Raw genomic sequence first — 24,003 nt, 5'->3', positions numbered from 1 at the left:
GCCAGCTGACATTGAAGATCCGCTGGATTACTGGGCAGCCAAACTGGATTTGTGGCCACAACTGTCCGAGTTTGCTCTTGAAAAGCTGTCCGCCCGGCCAGTAGTGTGGCATCAGAGCAGGTGTTTAGTGCAGCGGGGGCCATAGTTACCCCAAAAAGAACTCGCCTGTCCATCAAAAATGTGGAGAGACTGACATTTGTCAAGATGAATCAGGCATGGATCAGTCAGGATTTTCGCCCACCAATTCCTGATGCATCAGACTAGATCATCCATGGTGCCACACCAACACTTTGACAAAAGAGACCGGTTTCTTCTGGCTACCTGCCTCAGCTACTATTCTGATGCTACCAACCGCCTGATGCCACACATCTGATGCCAAGTGCTCCTTATTTCACCCACCATCTTCAGCGGGTACTGGTATTGCCACCCACCTCCACACTATGTCACCTTGCCACCCTGTGGCCTCCTGATGCTGCCACCACCTACAGACTCTGTGATTGGGTCACTCTGTGGTCTCCTCTTGCTGCTTCCATCTCACCACTATGTCACCTTGCCACTCTTTGGTCTCCGTATGCTGCTGCCACCTCCACATTATGTAATCTTGTCACTCTGTGGCCTCCTGATGCTGCCGCCACCTCCACTCTATGTCACCTTGCCACTCTGTGGCCTCCTGATGCTGCCGCCTCCACACTATGTTACCTTGCCACTCTGCGGCCTCCTGATGCTGCCTCCACCTACAGACTCTGTGATTGGGCCACTATGTGGTCTCCTCATGCTGCTTTCACCTCACCACTATGTCATAGGGCCACTCTGTGGATTTCTCATGCTGTTCCCACCCTCCCTACTTCATGACTGTGCCACTATCTAGCCTTTTTGGCTTGGCTGACATCATCATTTATTTGACCCTTCCTCTGATCTGTCAGAAGGAAGGTAAAATGAGACACACAACAGATCTTATCTGTGTAGCAGCTGTAAGGCCTGTATGGTCCCATCAGAATTGGCCTGTGATTTGGTAGCCAAAAGCAGGAGTGGGTACAAAACACAGAAGACTTGCAAATATTCCGTTCACGTGTCATCTCTGTTTTGGATCCACTCCTGTTTTTTTTGGTATTAGCAATACTGATGTATTTCTGACCAAGTTCTGACCGAGTGAAGGCGGATGCTCCACAGACAGGATCCGTTTTTTGGGGGTTATTGTTCTGACGAATCAGAGGAAGGGCAAAATAATCAGTGACGTCCACACAAACTGCTGAGACCCTCTCCACTAGGGGGGGTGCGCTTGTTTTAATGAATAAGGATTATTATGTTCCAGATATTTTGGGTCAATTAGCGGAAAGGGATACTTATCAGCCTCTAATACAAGATCCGGTCTATAGTATCAAATAGAAACTTATTGATGTTGTAACATAATTCAGGGATAGAGATGTGTTAGATGATAAATTGGGAAAATTTTAATTAATCAACACCCAATAACACAGTTTTATTATACCCTACCGAAATATCATAAATCCCTGACACATGCTCCAGGACGTCCTATAGTGGCGTCCACTGATTCTATTCTGTCTCCACCTGCTATATTTTTGGAAAAGGTTCTTACACCTTTGATCAAAAATACACCTTCCTTTCTGCTGGACACTAGCCACTTTCTCAGAGAAATACAGAACCTTACAGTACAGGGTGACGATCTGTTAGTGACCTTTGACATATGCAGCTTGTATACCTCAATAGAACATACAAAGGGTCTAGTAGCAGTAGAATGGCTTCTTGAGTCTTTCACCTACACATCCCAAGAGAAGGAGTTTTTCATGCAACTTCTTGAAATTGTATATAAAGAAAACTACTTTTTGTTCCAGGATATCTTTTACCAACAACGGCGGGGAACCGCGATGGGTTCGAATGCCTCACCGCTGTACGAAAATTGTTATATGGCCTGGTTTGAACATACAGTTGCAAGAAAAAGTATTTGAACCCTTTGGAATGATATGGATTTCTGCACAAATTGGTCATAAAATGTGATCTGATCTTCATCTAAGTCACAACAATAGACAATAACAGTCTGCTTAAACTAATAACACACAAATAATTAAATGTTACCATTTTTTTTATTAAACACACCATGTAAACGTTCACAGTGCAGGTGGAAAAAGTATGTGAACCCCTAGACTTATGACATCTCCAAGAGCTAATTTGAGTGAGGTGTCAGCCAATTGGAGTCCAATCAATGAAATGAGATTGGAGCTGTTGGTTACAGCTGCCCTGCCCTATAAAAAACACACACCAGTTCTGGGTTTGCTTTTCACAAGAAGCATTGCCTGATGTGAATGATGCCTCGCACAAAAGAGCTCTCAGAAGACCTACGATTAAGAATTGTTGACTTGCATAAAGCTGAAAAGGGTTATAAAAGTATCTTCAAAAGCCTTGCTGTTCATCAGTCCACAGTAAGACAAATTGTCTATAAATGGAGAAAGTTCAGCACTGCTGCTACTCTCCCTAGGAGTGGCCGTCCTGTAAAGATGACTGCAAAAGCACAGCGCAGACTGCTCAATGAGGTGAAGAAGAATCCTACAGTGTCAGATAAAGACTTACAAAAGTCTCTGGCATATGCTAACATCCCTGTTAGCGAATCTACGATACGTAAAACACTAAACAAGAATGGAATTCATGGGAGGATACCACAGAGGAAGCCACTGCTGTCCAAAAAAACATTGCAGCACGTTTACATTTTTTAGAAAAGCACCTGGATGTTCCAGAGCAGTACTGGCAAAATATTCTGTGGACAGATGAAACCAAAGTTGAGTTGTTTGGAAGAAACACACAACACTATGTGTGGAGAAAAAGAGGCACAGCACACCAACATCAAAACCTCATCCCAACTGTGAAGTATGGTGGTGGGGGCATCATGGTTTGGGGCTGCTTTGCTGCGTCAGGGCCTGGACGGATGGATATAATCGAAGGAAAAATGAATTTCCAAGTTTATCAAGACATTCTGCAGGAGAACTTAAGGCCATCTGTCCACCAGATGAAGCTCAACAGAAGATGGGTGTTGCAACAGGACAACGACCCAAAGCATAGAAGTAAATCAACAACAGAATGGCTTAAACATAAGAAAATACGACTTCTGGAGTGGCTCAGACAGAGTCCTGACCTCAACCCGATTGAGATGCTGTGGCATGACCTCAAGAAAGCGATTCACACCAGACATCCCATGAATATTGCTGAACTGAAACAACAGCAAAAGAGGAATAGTCAAGAATTACTCCTGACCGTTGTGCATGTCTGATCTGCAAGTACAGTAAACGTTTGGTTGAAGTTATTGCTGCCAAAGGAGGTTCAAGCAGTTATTAAATCCAAAGGTTCACATACTTTTTCCACCTGCACTGTGAATGTTTACATGGTGTGTTCAATAAAAACATGGTAACATTTAACTCTTTGTGTGTTATTAGTTTAAGCAGACTGTGATTGTCTATTGTTGTGACTTAGATGATGATCAGATCACATTTTATGACCAATTTGTACAGAAATTAAAAAAATTCCAAAGGGTTCACATACTTTTTCTTGCAACTGTATGTGGAATCAGTTGACAATGGTGTAAAAGGAGTGCACTCCTTCTTGACGCTAACATTGACCTGTAAGGCTGAGTTCATACTTGAGTTATTTGGTCAGTTTTGGCCCAGTGACTGCCCAAATAAGTGAAGTGTGCAGTGATTCTAAGAGCGACGCCTGTCATCTGCATGTCATACTGACTCACAGTATTATTTTACTACCAGAGCAGACTCCCTATACGTGTTACTGCAAGGCACAGTGTTCTACACCATTATAAAGGCTCTCTGCAGCCAGGAAATAGCAGTTTTTTAGCATAATTTGCCGCAAATAAATTCGTATCGAACCAAATCTTTCCAAAAAAATTCAGCGAACCGGCGAATCGAATTTTTTTAAAATTCACTCATCTCAAGTGGTTTGCCATCAGCAGATCATTATTGGACGCCATGATTTGTTGTCTCCAAATGATAATTTTTTAACAGATAAAAAGATTTGGATTGCCCGATCATCTGCCAGATGAACGCTAACGAGCATTCATGCGAACACTCGTTAGCGATTATCTGCCGGAAAATATAGCAGTGTAATACAGGCTTTATTCTATTAAGGCTTGGGTCTGGCACGAAGGGAAGGGAGCCCCTTCCTCTGTCTAGCCTAATCTAAACAGAGGGTGTGATTACTATTGCCACGGTCTCTGCAGGCAGGTGTGAGTAAATTTTTAATTGTCTGCATTTTACACTATTGAGCTAAGCCTACCTAGGTAACCACTGCAGTCAATCACTGGCCTCAGCTGTGCACCCGAAGAGGCCAGTGATTGGCTGCAGCAGTCACGTGTTGTTGACGTGATGTCACTGTAGAAGCCAGGTAAATAGAACCTGGTCGAGATCCAGCAGGTGATCACCCGTTAGTTGTTGTAGGTTGATCCAGAGGGTTGTTTGGTTTTATCTCTAAACCAGACAATCCCTTTAACCAATTCATATACAGAGAGCAATATACATAAAATGGTTATACAAAAATAAATCTAGAGCCATGGTCACTGAGTATATTGATGAGAAGTGAATTTTTACTTAATAAAAATATAAGAAAGTGTGAGCATTCAATGGGGCTGTGACTATAAAACAGGTAGATTCTAGAAGTTTACCTGTAAATGATGAGACATTACCTGGAGATACACAAGCCGTGCACTTGTATATTTAAAATAACTGCCACCAAGGAGTTAATGGCTCTGTGTAAGTTAGATGATTGCTTTTGTGTTTCTCCTAAAATATTGGTGGAAAAGACATTTTGTTAGCGCTTGGGGAATTACTAAAGCTGCAGTACCCAGTGCAGATGATCATTAGCAGGAAGATAATCATCGGTTAAGGCAATAAAGTGCCTGAAGCACAGCCAAGAATGCTTATCCTTCAAGGGCTTTAGCTCACCTATAGATGTTACTATTGTTCTACATCACTTTCCTCATCTTAGTTGTGTGTTTCTGCAAAATAAGGTCCTTCAAGGGTAATTGAAATGACAGTGCTTTGTGACTTTTCCAAAATACTGTGCACTTTTCTTTACTTTGCTTACAAATATTTGGTTATAAACTCGACATGTTTCTCTCTACTGTTAATAGGTAGCTGAATTGCATACAGTAGCTCTACTTATATACATTTAATTTTTTATGTAAATTCTAAATTTTCATCTAAAAGATAAAATTATTTAGTGATACTCAATACACCAAGTATCAGAGACAGAAGCTGGAAAATAAGAAGACGTGGTTTTCATTTAAATGGAAAGACACCTGAAAATATTGCTCTTTGCAGTCTTAGTTAGTGCCGTGGGTACTGAGAAAATAGCTAAAATTCTAGACATTTTCTCCTGAATAAGTAATGTTAACAAAACATTGCATTTCATTAGCCTCTCTCTACACGGTCACACTCTCGTTGATACAGTTATAACGGCAGATCATTTATAAAACTGGCTATAAATATAGAGTAAATGTCCAATAAAAGATTTTTTGGCTGAGAAGAAACTCGCCTCCCAGAAGAACACATCAAGGGAAAACATACTGGGTAAGTTAATGAGAGGTAAGAGGTAACAATAGCAGCAAACCAGGTAGACTTAAGGGGTCTTCTGCAACTACTGTCAGAATACACTTGATGTTGGACTGGACTGAGATCTGGGAACTTGGAGGCCAATTCAACATATTGAACTATTTGTCATGTTCCTTAAACCATTCCTGAATAATTTTTGCAGTGTGGCAAAGAGCATTATCCTACTGAAAGAGACCACTGTAATTAACGAATACAGTTGCCTTGAAAAGGTACAGCAACTAGACATAAGCATTAGTGTTGATTGAGCACCAAAGTGCTCGGCTGCTCTGGCCAAACACATCGGGATGCTCAGGTGCTCTACCGAGCACCCGAGTATAATGGAAGTCAATGGGGGAACCCGAGCATTAAACCAGGCGCTCCCTGCTCTGAAGAAGGGAGGGTGCCTGGTTCATAGTAAAAGGTCAGACATTGATGGAAACCCCACTGAAATGGTTCGGGAACAGCATGGGGAGAATGTCTGGATGCATCTTGGACTCCCAGGTCGATGCTGGGAACGATGTTGTTAGGAAACAGTATTTCCTGCATATTTACTTGTATAGAAAGTGCAAGTGCTGCAAAAAATTACAAGCAAGAGGCACTCCGATACAACCTGTATATCACAAAAAGGAGGGCCTCATTCACATTGTGGTACAATTGTTCATGTAGTGGGACTCCTACACTCATAAAGCCTGTGCACTAAGTGAAAGGGCTGTCAAAAATTACAAGGAACCAGCACTCCAATACACCCTTAGTTACACACAAAGGAGGGAATCATACATACCCTTGAAACATTATGGTTGATGGCCTGCTGGTGACCCTCAGAAACATTTGGAGCAAGGGACTGCTGATCTGACCATCTAAAACATTATGGGTGAGGGCCTGCTGCCGCTTTGGTGACTCTAGATAACCTGGGGACGATCGCACGTCCCTGTGACGGCGACAATCCATTTGGATGTCTGGCCTATCAACTTTCGATGTTATTGTCAGCACAAACCATGGTGACTACCGGTAACGGGGAATCAGGGTTCGATTCTGGAGAGGGAGCCTCGAGAAACGGCTACCACATCCAAGCAAGGCATCATGCATGCAAATTACCTATTAGGTATAATTAAGTGAGGGCCTGCAGATGAGCTGAGCCTGTAAAAGATTTTAGGTGCAGGCCTGCTGGTGAGCTGACCCTCTAAAAAATTATATGCAAGGGCCTGCAGATGAGCTGACCCTGTAAAACATTGTAGTTGAGGGCCTGCTGGTGAGCTGACGCTCTAAAAAATTATATACAAGGGCCTCCAACTGAGCTGACCCTGTAAAACATTATATGCAAAGGGAATATATGCAAGGGCATTATATGCGACAAATAAGCATGTTAATGTGATGGAAAAGGAGAAGGAGGATGAGGATGAGAAAAGGAAGATTCAACCATATACCCTTATTCAGTACATTATAAACAAGACATTTAAAGTGCCATAATGTTCATCAGCTTTCCTCTGATGGAGTCGAGAAGTCATGGTCAATCCAGGCCTTGCTCATTTTTATAAGAGTCAACCTGTCAGCGTTTTCAGTTGGAAAATGGTAGTGCGTCGGAACGCTAAAAAGACCAGGCGGAGGGCGCCAAAACCCTTGAATACGAATACGGATAGAAAGTGGGTCTCTTTTGAGACTGAACCCACCAAGTAGGTAAACTTGCCCACCAAGTGTATAAAATAAGATGTTAAAAGTAAATAGTATCATATAAAATGACCTATAGTCACATATAAAGTTGAAAAAAACACATAATATAAATAAAAATATATATAAAAAAGATATATTATTGATGACTCACTTCACCCAGGAGGGTAATGTGGGATAAAGCTCAAGACACCCACACCACACCTCCTGCGCCTGGGTCGCCCGTAGAGATGTCAGAATCGGACAGAGACACACTCAGGAGTCTTTTTCCTTTTTCTTTCCTTTTATTCCAAAGCCAGGGTGGGGGGAGTGGACAGCTCAACGCGTTTCGGGGCCTCTAAAAGGGTCCCCTTCATCAGGAGCAGATACATTCAGAGTGGCAGGCAATCATGTTTAAATAACAAGCAAAAACCGCCAAAAAACACTTACAGTGATGTCACTTCCGGTGTCCATGTGCGTTCCACTGTGGAACACACCCGAAGTGACACTCACAGATAATTCAGTCAAAGAATACCAGATTGGGGTTAATAAATTCTAACTAATCAGAAAAACAAACACATGTAAAAAAGAAGAGAAAGACATATAGGGATGTAGCGTTCCATCTGCTGAAGCCTTCTATTATCTCCAAAACTCATATTCGTTTGCGCTCCCTGTGGAACGCATTCCAGTGTGGAACGCAACCGGACCGGAAGTGGACTCAGAGTGATCGTAAAACTCAGAGGGATAGTGGTTCCCTCTGTCTATATAAATGACCGATAACGGTCACCAAGGTTGAAAGGTCTAGTATCTCCAATAGAAGAACAGTCACATTGGTAATTCCAGTGTTCATATTCATTTGTCTACCCTATACTTCCGGTGCGTTCCACAGTGGAATGCACCCGGACCGGAAGTACACTCCAAGAGATAAAAAACCTAGTCAACCAATAGCGGTCAGCAGGAATGGATGGTCAAATGTATTACAGAGAGGGTTCTATTTTAAAATGTATTACAAAAAGGGTTCTATTTAGAGAGGCTCGTCAGTGGAAAAAACTGGGCATAAGGTCACGTGATCGGGACCTGGTCACGCGATCGAGAGCCAGCATCCCCACTCACGGCCCTGTTAGTAATGGACTATGATGTTATAGGTTTCCTTAATGAAAATTAAAAATTGATTAGTGTTCAATGATGATCATTGGGACTCTAGGGGGTTGGCCTTAGGTAGACAAACATTAGATAATATATATATATATATATATATATATACTGTGGGGGTTTTAACTCCGTCACTGTGCACACATACACGCGTGTCAGTTCAGTCTTCACCACAGGCAGTGTTTATTTCAGCACACAAAGGTAAACTTGTCCAAGCTTTAGCTTTAAGCTTTCTTCAGCCCACAAATATTGCATAACATAAAGTCCCACATTCTGTGTTCAGTCCAAATCAGGTAACAACAATATGGTCTCACCACTCTCTGGGGTCTTTCAGAAACCAAGTCCTCCCTCTTAGCTTGTTCAGCTTTACTTAGCCTGTGCACACTTGATCTCCTCAGCTGAGATTCCCACACCCTTTTTAACCACTCAGTAGGAAAACCCTGGATGGAGTACGGGAGTGACCTGTCCCACCCAAGCTCTCTGGTCACTCCTAAAACCCGGACCCAAAATCCACTTTAACGAAAACCTCCCAGCAACCTAATGTTACTGGTATACTTATTTCCGGGAATTATATCACTGAGGCATACATTCTCAGTGAGACGTACTGACCATCCACGATTCTCCCCTCTAGGTTACTACATACCCTCCCCCTCTGCCTAAAGCCGAGGGGCTGGGCACCTGTTACCATCAAACAATGTACCCTTGATAAGGCGTCTGCATTCCCATGCAACTTCCCGGGCCTGTATTCTATATAAAAACTGAAATCCTGTAACGTCAGAAACCATCTCGTTACTCTGGCATTACTCCCCTTTTTCTCAGACATCCACTTTAGTGGTGCATGATCTGAAACTAACCTGAACCTCCTACCCAGTAGATAATATCTAAGGGAGTCCAATGCCCACTTTATCGCCAAACATTCTTTTTCCACAATAGAATAATTTTTTTCGCAGGGGGTAAGTTTTCAGCTCAGGTATAACACCGGGTGTTCTTCCCCCCTAACCTCTTGGGACATCACAGCGCCTAGACCTACCTCTGAGGCATCTGTCTGCACTATGAATTCCTTACTAAAATCTGGGGCCACTAATACTGGCTGCTGGCACAACCGTAGCTTAAGCTCGTTAAATGCCTGTTCAGCTTCCGGGGTCCATCTAGCCATGACTGACTTTGTACCTTTTGTAAGCTCCGTTAGCGGGGCAGCTATCGTAGCAAAATTTGGTACAAATCGTCTGTAATAGCCCACTATTCCCAAGAAAGCTTTTATCTGTTTTTTTGTAAGTGGACGTGGCCAGGTTTGAATTGCTTCCACTTTGTTAATCTGGGGTTTAATTAGACCTCTCCCTACTACATACCCGAGATATCTGGCCTCTTCCATACCCATGGCACATTTTTTGGGGTTTATGGTGAATCCGGTTGTTCTTAGGGAATCTAGTATGGCTTGAACTTTACCCAGGTGACTCTCCCAATCTGGGCTAAAGATGACGATATCGTCCAGGTATGCAGCTGCATACTTTTTGTGAGGGCCTAAGATCCTGTCCATAGCCCTTTGAAACGTAGCTGGGGCACCTTGTAAACCGAATGGCATCCTTACATACTGGTAACACCCTTCAGGTGTGGAAAAGGCAGTCTTTTCTTTAGCATCCTTTGATAGAGGGATCTGCCAATACCCTTTTGTTAAGTCTAACGTAGTAATATACCGCGCTGGACCTAACCTCTCAATGAGTTAGTCTACTCTTGGCATAGGGTAGGCATCGAACTCCGAAGCCTCATTGAGTTTTCTGTAATCATTACAGAACCGCCATTCCCCAGATGGTTTTGGTACCAAAACTATTGGACTGGACCACCCACTTCGGGACTCCTCAATCACTCCTAGCTCTAACATCCTTTTGATCTCTTGTGATATTACTTCCTTACGAGCCTCAGGGATTCTATAGGGTTTTATGTTTACCCGAACATGTGTAGTGTACGGGGACTGTAATGCCCGTCACTACAAAAGTGTCACTTGGTGTGCTGTCGTCCCCCCCTTATTTATGGGGAAGTTGGTATATGTCATCTTTATAAATTGTCATGTAATGTAATGTTATGTATTTCCCTGTTACTGTGACACTTGCATGTACAGGCCTGCTAGGGGTGTCATTCCAGCTTCTAGTCACTAGAGGGAGCTAGAGAGCCCTAGTTTATATAAGGCCCAGACAGGGAAGCAAAAGTCAGTCAGAAGTTTCTAGAGTGTGCTGAAGTTTCTAGAGGCTGAGGAAGCTGAGGGAGAGACAGAGGCAAAACTCAAGAAAGCAAGAGGTACTCAAGATAACAGAGGAGGTACTTTATAAAGCTAAAACCAAGGATATACACCAGAGTTAAGGTATTGGGCCTTGGAGAAGATTTGCTATGTTCCAGGATCAGTCAGAGATAGAGTGTAAGCTCCTGTACTGCAAGTCCTGTGTGTTTAACACTCTGTAGTCACCTTGCTCAATCTGTATTGCCTGCATCAACCGTATTGAAAAATCGACTGTATGCAAAGGAACTGCGCTTCCGTTAATGTCTCTATGAAAACTACTAAAGTTGGAGTTCTGTTTTAACATCACGGTGTTCCTCATTTATTCCTGCTATCAGCAAACGGCGTGCCACCGTTTAATTGGCACTGGCGTCACGAACATTTTCCTACCATCACCTGCCTATGCAGAGAGTCAGCCGTCTCAGGTTAGTGTCATTGCACTACTACACCCAGAAACTCTATTACACACAACTTGAGTATGCTGCACCTCTCTTTTGGCGTCACGAACAGGATACGCACGCTTTCCAGTGCAAGAAGCGTGAACTTTGTGCCTTATACAGTTGCCCTGTGACCAAAGTGACAAATTGCCTGTTTATTAAAGTGGACTTTGTGGACTGAAAATCCTACCCAAAGTGTTCCTAAAACCTCTAAAAAGCGCTGTGCAGTGTGGCGCTATCAAGAGGAAGAAAATCGCCACATCGGAGTGTGGTTTTGTGGACTTTTTACAATCCTGCTTGCTGTCAGTGAATGGACAGCGTTTTGCTAAAGATGGCCACCGGCCGCCTGGAGTAAAGTTTCCCGCGCTGCTGAGGACCTTCGTGGGCGGATCCCTGCAAAGACACAGAGAATCCCGCCCCTCGTCATCATCGCACCGCTGCGGCCCTGCTTCTTCTACGTCACCGCGTACTCTGGACGTCCGGAATCTCGCGAGACTTGGCCTGCGCAAGCCCGGCGATACCGGTAAGCACTTGTAACCGGAGGGAAGGGGATTGTTCCTGCCCCTTTAGTCGCCAGCGGCCATATCTCAATAGACTACCATGTCAGAACCGGGAGTGCCTGAGCAGCCGGCCCCGGGAGAGCTTGCGGCTCCTAATCATCCTACAGCCCCCAGCATGATGCCCTTTACCATGCCTTACTATTTCAGGGCCCCATGGTTCCCCCGCTACAGAGGAGAGACCCATACCCTAAGGGACTTTAAAGAAAAGTTGCTGGCATTATTCAAACTGTACCCCATAAATGCCGACCAGCAAATGGAAATCCTGCTAGCGCGCTGGAGGGAGCTGCCCGCAGGGAGGTATTATCCTGGCCTGCTACTGAGCGGAGTACTCTAGAACAGATATTCACCCGCCTCAGGGCCACTTTTGAAACTAGGACTGCCTCAGAGATAAAGATGCATTTCTTTGGCAAGAAACAGAAGTCCGGTGAGTCCCTCCGTGACTATGCCCTATCACTTCAGGAGGCTTTAGGGGCTGTAATTCAGATAGATCCCAAAGAGGCTGATAATCAGGACCAGACCTTGAGGGAACAATTTATCAACGGGGTGTCTAGTGAGCAAATAAGGACCCAACTAAAGATGCTGTCCGCCCAGCACCCTAACAGTACCTTTCTGGACTTTAAAGAACTGGCTATAAAAATTCTGGGGTCCGCAGTATCTCCTGAGTTGAGCACCCCACCTGAGTCACCAGCCTGCAGGCCAAAACCGCTTATCACTAACCGAGCTGAGGCCGGCCAAGCTGTTCAAGTGTCAGCTACCGATACTATTGCCATGCTGACAGAGCAAGTAAATCACCTCACTAAAAGTCTAGAGAAAGTGTGCAGAAAAATAGAGGAATGGGAAAAACCCATAATGCTAGAAGAAGAATTCCTGTCACCTCCTAGGCCGTTCCCACCTCCTTACCAAGAGACTCACCCCAGGGATCCTGGGAGGCGTAATAGAGATCGCAAGCGGCCCGTGTGTACATACTGCAAAAAGCTGGGACACACAGAATCCACGTGCTGGCAGTTAAACGGGCAACCCCTGAGGCTGAGGACCACCCCTCGGGAGGTAGAACACTAGGTCCAGAGGATCCAAATTGGATGCCACGTTATGTAGGATCCCATCCTAAAATCAATATAGAGATCAACGGAGTCCCCTTTGAAGCCCTATTAGATACTGGGTCTCAGGTCACTACTATTCAGCTGCCTGCATTTGAAAAGTTCTGGGACACCAACCAGTTGACCCAACCGCCTGAATCCTGGGTGGAAATTATCGCCAGCAATGGCAAACCAGTAAAGATTCATGGATACTGGGAACCCACCCTGCAGGTGGGAGAAGTAACCCTGCCTCAACAGGGAGTGATCGTAGTACAGGCCGGTGACAGAGGAGGACATCCTGTCATTCTAGGCACCAATGTCTTCAAAAACTGTTATTCAGAAATACTTGCCGTATTACACCAGACTTTGCCCACTGCTTCCTCTGCATCCAAGAGGGTAATTCAAAAGACTATTACTGTGTTAAGTGCCCAGCAGAGGTTTGCTAATGGGAAAGGAGAAATTTGTACTGCCAGGATTAGTGATATTAAGCCTGTGACTTTGCCTCCTAATTCTCAAACTCTTTTATGGTGTCGTGCTGTCCTGGGAGTCCAAGGCCGAGATTATCCAGCCCTGGTGGAACCAATCCAGATGGAGGATTACCCTTATGTGAGAGCTTCCAAGTGCCTGGTGAACGTCTCCCAAGGTAAAGTACCTGTCCGTCTGATTAACCTGAGTGATCATCCTGTTGCGCTTACTAAGCATTGCCGTGTTGCCCAGCTGTCCCAGGTGTCCTTCCAAGACGTCATTCGTCTTCCAGTGACAGAAAAGCCGCCAGCTGCAGTCAGCGGATGTTCGCCGGTGACCCAGCCACAAGTGCCCTGGTGGGAAGGGCTCCATGTAGGGGACGAGACTACCCCCCAACATCAACAAGAAGGGATTCTACAGCTTGTCAAGGAGCACCACCAGGCCTTCAGTAAGCATGCTACTGACTATGGAGAGGTTAGTGCCATACAACACACCATACCTACTGGCTCTCATCCTCCTATCAAGGAGAGATACAGACCCTTACCACCTACTTCATATCAGACTGTAAAGGAAATGATCCAAGAGATGAAAGACTCTAATGTGATCCGGGACAGCCGTAGTCCGTGGGCTGCACCCCTGGTTCTTGTAAAGAAGAAGGACGGTAGTATCCGTTTCTGTGTGGATTATAGGAAAATTAATCAAATAACCCACAAAGATGCATACCCACTGCCCCGCATTGAGGAGTCACTAACTGCTCTGGGCTCTTCTGCCTATTTCTCCACATTGGACTTGACCAGCGGCTACTGGCAAGTACCCATGGTCCCTGAGGATAGGGAAAAGACTGCTTTCACTACTCCCATGGGCCTGTTTGAATTCAATTGTATGCCGTTCGGGCTATGTAATGCCCCAGGAACTTTCCAGAGACTAATGGAACGGTGTTTGGGTCACAAAAACTTCGAAACAGTACTGCTGTATCTAGATGACGTCATTGTGTACTCAAAAACATATGAAGACCATCTGAAACATTTGGCAGAAGTATTTGAAATCCTTATCAAATATGGCTTGAAGGTAAAGCCATCCAAGTGTCACCTGCTCAAACCTGCAGTAAGATACCTGGGGCATGTGGTAAGTGGAGAGGGCGTGCAACCTGACCCTGATAAATTAGCAGCTGTCCGTAATTGGCCGGTTCCTACTACCGTCAAAGAGGTGAGGAGTTTCCTTGGTTTTGCCGGCTACTATAGACGGTTTATCCCCCATTTTGCTCAAATAGCTGATCCTATCCAGGAACTCTTGAGGGGGCAACCCAAGAAAAGTCCTAGAACTCCTGTGCCCATTGAGTGGAATGAGGAAAGAGAGATAGCGTTCCAATTGCTAAAAAAGAAACTGACCGAGCCTCCAGTGTTAGGTTATCCAGATTATAGCAAGCCCTTCCATCTCTATACTGATGCTAGCAAGCGAGGCCTGGGAGCTGTGTTAGCCCAGATCCAAGAGGGAAAAGAGAGAGTGATAGCATATGCAAGCCGCTCCCTGAAAGGAGCTGAGAAAAATGACCAGAATTATAGTTCCTTCAAACTAGAGTTCCTGGCATTAGTGTGGGCGGTGACAGAAAAATTCAAGGATTATCTAGCCGCCACCCCGTTCATTGCATTCACTGACAATAACCCTCTGGCACATCTAAATACAGCTAAATTGGGGGCCTTGGAGCAGAGATGGGCCTCTCGCCTTGCCAACTATAATTTCTCTGTAAAGTATCGTGCTGGACGTACTAATGATAATGCTGATGCTTTATCCAGGCTTCCCACAGAGACAGCTCCTGATGATGTGCGAGATGCTTGGGAAGATGTAGAGATGCCGGCTTTCTATAACAAATTTGCTCAACAGGATCAGGCTCGAGCTACCAATAACAGAGCTGCAGTTCCTTCACCCTCCAGTAGGCCTGATCCTAAAGAAGAAAGGTGGGTGAAACTACAGTCTGAAAGTAGAGTGCTGGGTGAGTTGTTGGACTTCATTACTAGTGGCAGAGCCCCTGAGAGGATTCGGCGTAAGAGTGCAGATCCTGAGCTCATCAAACTGTGGAGACAGCGCCATCAACTCTTCATACAAAAGGGCCTATTGCTACGGAGAAGCCTAGACCCAGTGTCCAACGAGAGAGTGCACCAGATTCTCATACCCCGACGAGATGCAGGTATGGTGTTGGAGATGTACCACAATCAATCCGGTCACTTTGGGGTCCAAAAGACTGAGGCTACTATCCGCCAGCGGTTTTACTGGGTGGGCATGAGAGAAGACATGGAGAAGTGGTGTCGGGAGTGTGTAGCCTGTGCCTTAAAACGAAGTGAGCACCATGATCAGAGGGCACCACTGAGACCCATTGTAAGTACCCGTCCTCTTGAACTTGTCGCCATCGACCATGTGAAACTGGAGCCTAGTCGCTCAGGGTATGCTTATGCCATGACTATTATTGACCATTTCACAAAGTTTGTTGTAGCAGTGCCTGTGAGAGACCAGACAGCCAAGACTACAGCCGAAATGTTCTGGAAGCACTTCCTCCTGCCCTATGGATGTCCAGAAAAGATCCTCACCGATCAAGGACCTGCTTTTGAGTCCCATCTGTTCCATGAACTGTGCTGCTTACACAACTGTAAGAAGATCCGGACAACGGCCTACCATCCTCAAGGTAACGGATTATGTGAAAAAATGAATCAGACCTTGATAGAGATGCTGAGGGCCGTGCCTCCTGAGAACAGAGGAGATTGGCCCAGTCTGTTGCCACAGCTCATGTTCACATACAATCATACCATACATTGTTCCACCGGGTATACCCCTTTTTACTTGATGTTTGGGCGCCAAGGGACATTGCCTGCTGATCATTCATTGGACATACACGTACCTGATTGCATTAACCCATTACTTAACACCGACTGGGTTGCTGAGCATCAAAGGCGATTGAATACAGCCAAAGCCATTGTTCAGGAGCGTATGGACTATGCTAGGGACCGACAGCAGAGAGACTATGATCAAGCAGCCTATGCAGAACCCTTGACAATAGGGGCTGTGGTATGGTTAAAGAATAACCGCCGTACCAGTAAATTGGACAGTAAATGGGAGCGAAGTCCCTATGTTGTCACGGCAATCCCAAATGTTGGAACTCACACTTATGAGATCACCCGGGAAGACAAGGGATCCCAAATTGTACACCGAAACCGGTTAAAGCTCTGCCTGACACCAGAACCTAGTGCCGAGAGTTCTGGATCTGAATATCCTGTGTCAGAATCAGCAATACAGCCCGAGGATCCTTTGCAGGCTGTTAGTAATCTGAGGTATGACGCTGATCCCATGCATTGGCTTCTGACACCTTGGTTGAACTTGCTGGTGCCTGCTCCGGCACCTACTGTAGCTTCACCTCCGGAAGAGCTGGTTCAAGATGCACCGGATCCAGTTCCCCCTCTAGTGGATCTAATTGTTCCAGTTGTTCCAGTTGTTCCTGACCAAGATCTCCCTGTTGGAGACCCTCCTGTTGCTCCTCTCTCTTCTACCTCGTTGCTAAGGGAAGAGGAGACCCCTGTTTTGAGAAGGTCTACCCGGATGACCAGGGGACGCCCGCCAGTCCGTTTAGGAGACTTTGACTATTCTGGTGGTGTCTCCTCCCAAACAGTATTGCTACTGGCAATACCTTACTTGACATTTGTGCGCAAGAATGGACTCCTCCCCGTGAGCCCTTGCCTGTGATACACCCACAGGAAAATCTTGGGTAGTTCCGTTTTTATACTGTTTTATCTATTTTGCTGTTCTATTATGGACTTATTCATTGTCATGGACTATCCTGGTTATAATGTTACGCTGTGCCAGGTCAGCGCCCCAGTTCCATTCACTATCCTGAGGAGAGGAGAACGACGCCCCTTGTCATCACCCTTCATCTTTGCCAATTGGACCTGATATGAATGTAAAGGCAGATGAATTACATGTATGTATGCCTGCATGTCTCTTTTTTCTGTTTCAGGTAGAGATTCCAGTTGGGCGAGCCCTGATGGAGTACGAGGTCGTACTCAGCTTAAAGCAGTGGGGTATGTAGTGTACGGGGACTGTAATGCCCGTCACTACAAAAGTGTCACTTGGTGTGCTGTCGTCCCCCCCTTATTTATGGGGAAGTTGGTATATGTCATCTTTATAAATTGTCATGTAATGTAATGTTATGTATTTCCCTGTTACTGTCAGTGCTTTAAGTGGGCCAAAAGAGGTGCCGGTACTCTATTAGGCGCCGGTGCCCCCCCCCCCTGCACATCAGACCCCCCCATCACACACATATATATTAGTTCCTCTATGTACCAGTACAGTACCCCCCCCCACCACCGCACATTCGTTCCTCTCTGTACCAGTACCCCCCTGCACATCAGACCCCCCCCCACTCATCACACACACACACATTAATTCCTCTCTGTACCAGTACCCCCCTGCCAGGGGGGTACTGGTACAGAGAGGAATTAATGTGTGTGTGATGAGGGGGGGGTCTGATGTGCAGGGGGGTACTGGTTCAGAGAGGAACGAATGTGCGGTGGTGGGGGGGGGGGGTACTGGTACATAGAGGAACTAATATATATGTGTGTGATGGGGGGTCTGATGTGCAGAGGGGTACTGGTACAGAGAGGCACTAATGTGTGGTGGTGGTGGGGGGGTACTGGTAAAGAGAGGAACTAATGTGTGTGATGAGGGGGGGGGGGGGGGTCTGATGTGCAGGGGGGTACTGGTACAGAGAGGAACGAATGTGCGGTGGTGGGGGGGGGGGTCCTGGTACATAGAGGAACTAATATATATGTGTGTGATGGGGGGGTCTGATGTGCAGGGGCCCCCTACACATCAGACCCACCCATCAGACACATATATATTAGTTCCTCTATGTACCAGTACCCCCCCCCCCCACCACCGCACATTCGTTCCTCTCTGTACCAGTACCCCCCTGCACATCAGACCCCCCCCCCCCCTCATCACACACATTAATTCCTCTCTGTACCAGTACCCCCCTGCCAGGGGGGGGGGGGGTACTGGTACAGAGAGGAACTAATGTGTGTGGGGGGAGGGGGGGTGCCTGTCACTCACCAGTACTCTTCAGAAGTTGGATTCCAAAGCAAAGTCGATGTTCTTTGCTGCACCGTCCGACTCCTGACTCCAAGGAGGACCAGTCACTGGTCGCCGCACTGATCGCTCCTCAGTCACAGGCGCGCGGGAAGGAGTTGACGTCACCTAACGTGAGGTCAACTCCCTGCCTGCGCCAGCCTGAGCCGTACTCTGCAACGACCCGCCCCCCTCCACTAGCTGCCCAGCCAACGACATTAGGGAGGAGATACTGCCAGCTCTCCGCTGCGCTCCGGTACCGGAAACCCACGTACTGGGCGCACGGAGAGGTGCTGGTACTCTCCAGGGCAATTTTTGGAAGTGGCGGTACTGAGTACCGCCGCGTTCCGGCCCACTTCAAGCACTGGTTACTGTGACACTTGCATGTACAGGCCTGCTAGGGGTGTCATTCCAGCTTCTAGTCACTAGAGGGAGCTAGAGAGCCCTAGTTTATATAAGGCCCAGACAGGGAAGCAAAAGTCAGTCAGAAGTTTCTAGAGTGTGCTGAAGTTTCTAGAGGCTGAGGAAGCTGAGGGAGAGACAGAGGCAAAACTCAAGAAAGCAAGAGGTACTCAAGATAACAGAGGAGGTACTTTATAAAGCTAAAACCAAGGATATACGCCAGAGTTAAGGTATTGGGCCTTGGAGAAGATTTGCTATGTTCCAGGATCAGTCAGAGATAGAGTGCAAGCTCCTGTACTGCAAGTCCTGTGTGTTTAACACTCTGTAGTCACCTTGCTCAATCTGTATTGCCTGCATCAACCGTATTGAAAAATCGACTGTATGCAAAGGAACTGCGCTTCCGTTAATGTCTCTATGAAAACTACTAAAGTTGGAGTTCTGTTTTAACATCACGGTGTTCCTCATTTATTCCTGCTATCAGCAAACGGCGTGCCACCGTTTAATTGGCACTGGCGTCACGAACATTTTCCTACCATCACCTGCCTATGCAGAGAGTCAGCCGTCTCAGGTTAGTGTCATTGCACTACTACACCCAGAAACTCTATTACACACAACTTGAGTACGCTGCACATGTGGTTTTGTTCGAATCTCATGCTCAATACAATTAGTGAGACCTGGCAAATCTGAGAACAAATCCCTATTCTGTTGTAGCAGTTCCTTGCATTGCTGTTTTTGGGATTTGGAGAGGGTCTTCGCAATTGTGACATCCTGACTGTTAGTTTTAGCCTCTACCACCAAACAAGTCATTTCCAGGGAGTTTCGATCTTTCCACGGTTTTAACAAGTTCACATGATACAACTGGATAGGTTTTCTTTTCCCAGGCTGGTGAACTTTGTAGTTAACTTCCCCAACTTTCTCAACCACCTCATAAGGCCCCTGCCACTTAGCTAGGAATTTGCTTTCAACTGTGGGTACCAAAACTAGCACTCGGTCCCCTGGACAGAACTGCCTAACCTTTGGCTGCCCTGTTATACACTCGAGCTTGGTTATCTTGAGCCCTCAGAATATGTTCTTTTACTATGGGCATGACCTTAGATATCCTCTCTTGCATTTGTTCAATGTGTTCCACTACACTCTTATATGGGGTAGTCTCATTTTCCCAGGTTTCCTTTGCCACATCTAGTAACCCCCGAGGGTGCCGAGCATATAATAATTCAAAAGGTGAAAACCCAGTGGAGGTTTGAGGAACCTCTCTAATAGAGAACAGTAGGTACGGTAGCAGACAGTCCCAATCCCGACCATCCTTCTCTACCACCTTTTTTAACATATTCTTAAGTGTTTTATTGAAACGTTCTACCAGACCGTCTGTCTGCGGATGATATACTGAGGTTCGCAGTTGTTTAATTTTTAACATCCGACATAACTCTTTCATGACTTTAGACATGAACGGTGTTCCCTGATCAGTTAATATCTCTTTTGGTATACCAGTTCTGGCAAACATCTGGAACAACTCTCTCGCTATGTTTTTTGATAACGTATTTCTTAAAGGGACTGCTTCCGGGTATCTGGTGGCATAGTCTACTACCACCAAAATATACTGATGACCTCTAGCTGACTTTACTAGGGGTCCTACGAGGTCCATTGCAATCCGTTCAAATGGAACTTCAATGATTGGCAGAGGGACCAAAGGACTTTTGAAATGAGGGACAGGGGCTGATACCTGGCAGGTGGGACACGACTGGCAATAGTCAGCTATTTCCTTATAACACCCCGGCCAATAAAATCGCTGCAGAATGCGTTCTTGGGTTTTAGCTGCCCCCAAGTGCCCCCCTAAAACATGCGAGTGGGCCATCCTTAATACCATTTGTCGATAAGGACTGGGTACCAGCAGTTGTTCCACTACTTCATCCCCCCTTTTGGTCACTCTATACAACATATTATTATTTATGGCAAAGTGGGGAAACTGATTATCAGCCCCTGGACTTTGGGCAACCCCATTCAGAACTGATACATTCTCCCGGGCACCTTTCAAGGTAAGATCCCCTCTGGGCCTCTCCAAAATTGTCCCGAGACACCTCAAGATCCAGGACATCGGTCTCAGGGGTTAATTCCTCGTCATCCTCACCTAACATTACCGCTAATGGAGACCCTTATATAGCCCCAGGACACTGCAATACCTCTCCCACCACATCACAACTAGAATGCTCAGTACTTGACAGTTTCATCGGGACATTAGCGTTAGCCCACAGGTCCCAAAACAGTGGGAAGTCTCTTCCCAGTATCATTGGGTGCAGTAAGTCCTTCACCACTCCCACCTCATGCAGTACAGTACCACACATAGTGTTTATGGACACCTGAGCGACAGGATAATCCCGTGTGTCTCCATGGATGCACAACACTCCCACATGCTTTTCAGGATTTAATACGTGAGGCACCATGGACGTCATCAAAGTGACCAAACTGCCGGAGTCCAAGAGGGCAGTCACTATAACACTGTTCACGGTCACTTGGCACATCTGGGGTCCTTCCTGGGCTTGGGTCACTGCACTGCACACAGGATGTGCAAAAATAGAATATGGTTGGCCGACACCGCACTCCATGGGCTCGGTAGACAAAGGGCAGTGCGCTGCTATATGTCCAGGAGCCTGACATCTCCAACAGATGATGGGGCCGGTCTGGACTCGGGTTCCAGTCTCCAACTTTTCCTTAAACTGGGTTTTACAGTTGGGTCCGGGTTGTGGTCCTTTCTTGGGGAACCCAGTCCCGTTCTTAGAGCCGCGATATGGCCGTCTCAACCCCCCTTTATTTTCCAGGAAGTCCTCCACGCTGATATACCTTTCTACGAGGCCCACCAATTCGTCCGCAGTCTGGGGGTTTCCCTGGGCAACCCAACATTGTATGGGTTTTGGCAGCGTATGGAGGAACCGGTTCATCAACACTTTTTCCACCATTTGAGCTGGGGAGGATGATTCTGGCTGTAACCATTTTTGTACCAGGTGGAACAGATCGAACATTTGGGACCTGGGAGGCTTATCTTGGCAAAACTCCCAGCTGTGAACACGCTGCGCTCGGACTGCATCAGTCACCCCCTGCCAAGCAAGAATTTCCGCTTTTAGCTTGCCGTATTCTTTAGCGTCTTGCAAGGTTAAATCATAATAGGCTTTCTGAGGTTCTCCTGTTAAATAGGGCGCCAACACTTCTGCCCACTGCTCGGGTGGGAGACTCTCCCTTTCTGCCACCCTTTCAAATACGGACAGGTACGCCTCAACGTCGTCCTCAGGTGTCATTTTTTGCAAAGTTTCCCTCACATTTTTTCGGGCTTTAACACTGCCATTTTGACGGGGAAGGCTCACCTCCTCCTGAGATTTGACGGCCTCAGTCAATACAGACATCTGTCGTATCAGTAGCTGATTTGTCTCTTGCTGGGCTTGCATAGACTCCATGTGGGCTTTCTGCTGTTGAGCAGTAGCCTGTTGCTGCAGCAAGTTAGCCTGCACCAATTGCTTTACTAAATCCTCCATGGTTAGATGTTCAGACTGTAATTTCGATGCAGTTTTTACCCAGGACATTTACCTCCTACAACTGCCAGTGGCTGCGATTTCTAGGAGCGTTATGCGCGCATCCTCCACCAATTGTGGGGGTTTTAACTCCGTCACTGTGCACACATACACGCGTGTCAGTTCAGTCTTCACCACAGGCAGTGTTTATTTCAGCACACAAAGGTAAACTTGTCCAAGCTTTAGCTTTAAGCTTTCTTCAGCCCACAAATATTGCATAACATAAAGTCCCACATTCTGTGTTCAGTCCAAATCAGGTAACAACAATATGGTCTCACCACTCTCTGGGGTCTTTCAGAAACCAAGTCCTCCCTCTTAGCTTGTTCAGCTTTACTTAGCCTGTGCACACTTGATCTCCTCAGCTGAGATTCCCACACCCTTTTTAACCACACAGTAGGAAAACCCTGGATGGAGTACGGGAGTGACCTGTCCCACCCAAGCTCTCTGGTCACTCCTAAAACCCGGACCCAAAATCCACTTTAACGAAAACCTCCCAGCAACCTAATGTTACTGGTATACTTATTTCCGGGAATTATATCACTGAGGCATACATTCTCAGTGAGACGTACTGACCATCCACGATTCTCCCCTCTAGGTTACTACAATACATATATATACGCATATATGCATACAATACACACACACACATATATATATATATATATATATATATATATATACACACATATACACATACATACACACACACATAAAATATAAAATATATAGTATATAAAACAATTCATAGTAGTCGGTAAACAAATGCCTAATAGTAAAACGATTATAAAAGTGGGTAGATGATTTCTCATAAATTCAATAGTTCATAAATTCATAAATTCAATAGTTCAGAGGTTTTGAATAGAGAGACCTATAGCTGAATTGGTATACAGTGGGATATAATATATAACATGCACTTAAGCATACAAAAAAAATATATAAAAATATATATAAAAAATATACATAAATATATATAAAGAATACATACATATAGAACACATATAAAAAAAAAAATATATAAATAAATATAATGAAAAAATAATAAAAAGAACTCGTAGGACATAGCTAAAATGCGGTGATTACCCGTATGGAATGTATGCAAGAGTGGGGGTGAAAAACACTAAGGGAAGGGTCATTCATCCATTCTAAATAAGGAACGAATTAATAAATTTAGACTCCTAATACGCTTTGGGGATGTATAACTACTACTTGTGTCTCCAAAATGTTTCTTTAGTAGTTGGAGTATTCTAAACATTTGTTTAAGCCGAAAGGTGTGTTCAGTGTGTATATCCAATACATCTCCTTCCGGCATAACTGTTGGTAGGATGACGTGATGGTCTCTAGGGGAGTTACTGTAAGGCCTGTTACAAGGCCATCATGTCTTACAGAAAAATGGCGCGAAACGCTATGTGTCGTTACTTTGCGTTTAATATTGGAACGATGTTCACACATTCTCTCCCGTAAGGTTTGGGTAGTCCTACCAACGTATTTTAGGCCACAGGGACACCTGAGTAGATATATTATATTTTTCATTCCACAGGTAAGGGCCCACATTCCTGATAAACCTCCTACTTCGATTTCACTAGTACCGTGGGTGATCATTGCACAACATTTGCATCTATTTACTCCACATCTAAAACTCCCTTTTCTTGTTGGGAGAGACAGAATAGTTTTATTAGGTGCTCGCAGTTTAGGACAGGAGGGGGCAATAATATTTTTAATTGTTTGT

Source organism: Bufo bufo, chromosome 2, assembly GCF_905171765.1.
Source record: "Bufo bufo chromosome 2, aBufBuf1.1, whole genome shotgun sequence".
NCBI classification, from domain to species: domain Eukaryota; kingdom Metazoa; phylum Chordata; class Amphibia; order Anura; family Bufonidae; genus Bufo; species Bufo bufo.
The sequence above is the reverse complement of the archived record's forward strand: the minus strand, read 5'-3'. Positions refer to the sequence as shown.